This window comes from Camelina sativa, chromosome 3 (assembly GCF_030686135.1).
Source record: "Camelina sativa cultivar CO46 ecotype springtype chromosome 3, ASM3068613v1".
Classification (NCBI taxonomy): Eukaryota; Viridiplantae; Streptophyta; class Magnoliopsida; order Brassicales; family Brassicaceae; genus Camelina; species Camelina sativa.
In genome coordinates this window covers 19,953,287-19,956,412 of record NC_141882.1, presented here as the reverse complement: position 1 = coordinate 19,956,412, position 3,126 = coordinate 19,953,287, and the positions used below count along the sequence as shown (strand labels likewise).

Genomic DNA, 3,126 nt, shown 5'->3' with positions numbered 1-3,126 from the left:
AACATTGATTCTAAACAACAAAGAGCATTGTTACTGTTTCTAGGGTCAGAATGTACATTCCAATGCATTTGACTAATTGTAAGAGTTCAGGATGAATTTGGAGTTGATGTTCATATATTTTACCATGTTTTCCCTTAGTTTATTCACATCTTTTGCATCTTTTGCTAGCCATTTTCATCATTATTGTGTAGCTTTAGGACTAATCATGCATTAGAGTTTAGTTGCATTGCATTTGCATCTTTTCATGCATAAACAGGTGATTTTGGAGCTTAAGGAGCATGGAAACAATCCTGAGGAGAAGTGAAGCAATCTTGAAGGGAAAGCAAGAGAGTTAAGGCTGAAGAACCAAGGTCCAGAGTCCAACTCGACCTAGCACTCGACCGAGTGGGTAGATGGACTCGACCGAGTGGAGTGTGCACGAGAGAAGCCAGCTCGACCATGGACTCGACCGAGCACTGGTCGAGTTGACCGAGCCGTTGACTACTTTGACTTTTTCTATTTTTAGGGCTTCCACCTCCTCACCTATATAAGGCCTTGTACCTGCAGCCACCAAAGTGTGCAACTTTTTAGATATTCCCTAAACCTAGTTTTTACTTTTTTTAGTTTTATTCCTTTTGCATTTTTATTTTTAAGATCTTGTACTTCCTTAAAAAAGAAGACTAGATTCTTATAATTCATCCTTTCATCAATATTGAAGATCTTTGTTTAATCTTTCTAATAATGCAAGTTTCAATATTTTCTGGGTTTTTGACTTTGATCACCATGTATTGTTCTGAGTAGTTTCCTTAGGATCTTGAGGATGGATTGATTTTGTGGTTTGTGTGACTTGGTCAAGCTTGATTGTTGTAGATCTCTTCTAGGGTAGATGATCTTAATGCTGATTCTATATCTTAGAGGGTAGAGTCTGATTTCAAGCTTCTTAGCATCACACCAATGTTTAGGAAGCATAGATAAGGCTAGATCTAGATCTTACCATTAGGCTTGCTAAGAGATTAGAGGTCTTGTTTGGTTTGAGTTGTATTGCTTAATGCCTGCTTGTGTAGATTCTTTACTGTGTGAGAACAAGTCTAGAATTGCATAGGTTTGATTGTTTCTTGACCATGAGAGTGGGAGAAACTTGTCTTAGATTAATATGTCTAGAGGTTAGCTCAAAGTTTGCTTGAGATTTGTTGACCAAGTTAGATAACCACAATGATTAGTCCATCCCATGAATCCATCCTCAGGACCTTCTTTGTTTATTGAAATCTTAGTCTTAATCCTGTTGCTTGCTTGTTGTTTGATTGGATTTAGCATTACTCTGTTTTTATTGCATTGCTCTGTTTCTGCATCTAGTCTAGCTCGACCACCCACTCGACCACGCACTCGGTCGAGTGCTGCTCGAGTTCATCCCCAGAACTCTGTGTCTATGATTTGTGTTTGTCTTGTTTCATTCCTGTTTCATTCCAGTTGCATACATTTAGTTTTCAGTTCATTAATTATCTTGCATTAGTTCATTAGTTGTAGTCTCTGTTTCTGTTCTTGCTTTATCACTGTTTCAATCATTCAGTTTCATCTGCATCTAGTTGTTAGCTCTTGTAGTTTATTTTCTGCATTTTACATTTTCTTCCTAGGATTGTTAGTGACAAACAATCTTTACATTTGTCTTAACTTAGATTCATATGCATATCTTAATTGTTCACAAACACTCATTTAAGATTGATACCTCTTGTACTGCAATAGCATAAGGGGAATTGAAACACCCATCCATCATTCCATTCATATCTCACCATTGCATACATCATCATTCACACCACAATATAAATCTTGTTTCAATTTGGCGCCGTTGCCCATTTGAGTGTGTTTTTGTGACATTTAGGATCCATATTAGTCTAAGATTAAGTTCTTTTATACGCTTGTGAGGTTGCTGTACTCGAATCTTCTGTTTCTGGGTTGAAGTTCCATTTCAGGTACCACTCGACCAGTCACTCGACCGAGTCGTGATCGAGCACCTGCTCGAGCCAGAAGCCGGATCTCTATAACCATCATTTTCCAGTCGACTTGACCTCCTACTTGAGCCTGTGCTCAGTCGCTTGCCTAACAAAAATCGTTTGTGTCTGTTAATGCACACAAGGTCTAAAGGAAAGGACAATCTTTTTAGGCCTATTGACAACATCAACAAAAAGACCAAGTGTTTAGGAGCTAAGCAAAGGAGAGTTGTTCAGCAACAACAAGAGGTTATAGTAGCTATGGATCAACAGGATCAGGTTCAGAGACCAAAGAACATTGGTGCTGGAGATGCACCCAACACTCACAACCAAAGAGCTGGCATTGTGCCACCAACTGTTGCCAACAACAACTTTGAGATCAAGAGTTGATTGATCTCAATGATTCAGGCCAATAAATTCCATGGATTGCCTATGGAAGATCCACTAGATCATCTTGATGAGTTTGATAGAATCTGTGGTCTTACCAAGATTAGTGGAGTAAGTGAAGATGGTTTCAAGCTGAGGTTGTTCCCTTTCTCACTTGGGGACAAGGCTCATTTATGGGAAAAGACTCTCCCTACTGGTGCAATCACTACTTGGGATGCATGCAAGAAGGCTTTCTTGGCCAAGTTTTTCTCCAATGCTAGGACAACAAGACTAAGGAATGAGATCTCTGGATTTGCTCAAAGGAGTAATGAAAGCTTTTGTGAAGCTTGGGAGAGATTCAAGGGATACCAAACTCAATGTCCTCATCATGGTTTCAGTGTGGGGTCTTTGTTGAGCACATTGTATAGAGGAGTGCTTCCCAAGTTCAGAATGCTTCTTGATACAGCCTCCAATGGAAACTTCCTCAACAAGAATGTGGAAGAAGGCTGGGAGTTAGTAGAGAACCTTGCACAGTCTGATGGGAACTACAATGAGGACTATGACAGAACCATAAGGTCATCATCAACTGATCAAGAAGACAAGTACAAGAAGGATCTGAAAATGGTGAATGAAAAGCTTGATAGGATCTTGCTAAGTCAGCAAAAGTCTATTCACTTTGTTAGTGAAGAGGAGCCTCCAGTTCAAGAGGGAGAGAATGAGTTTGCTGAGTTATGCTATATGCAAAACCAAGGAGGCTTCAAGGGTTATAACCTAGGAGGGTTTAGGAACAATAATC

At 39.5% G+C, this 3,126-nt stretch overlaps 1 non-coding gene across 1 annotated transcript; it reads right to left on the bottom strand.

The window, feature by feature from the left end:
• Positions 1-2,618: 2,618 nt before the first annotated feature.
• LOC147947568 (small nucleolar RNA R71) lies at positions 2,619-2,725 on the bottom strand. The gene has a single exon (XR_015596092.1). It is a non-coding gene; the product is annotated as a small nucleolar RNA R71 (small nucleolar RNA).
• Between the last annotated feature and the right edge of the window lie 401 nt (positions 2,726-3,126).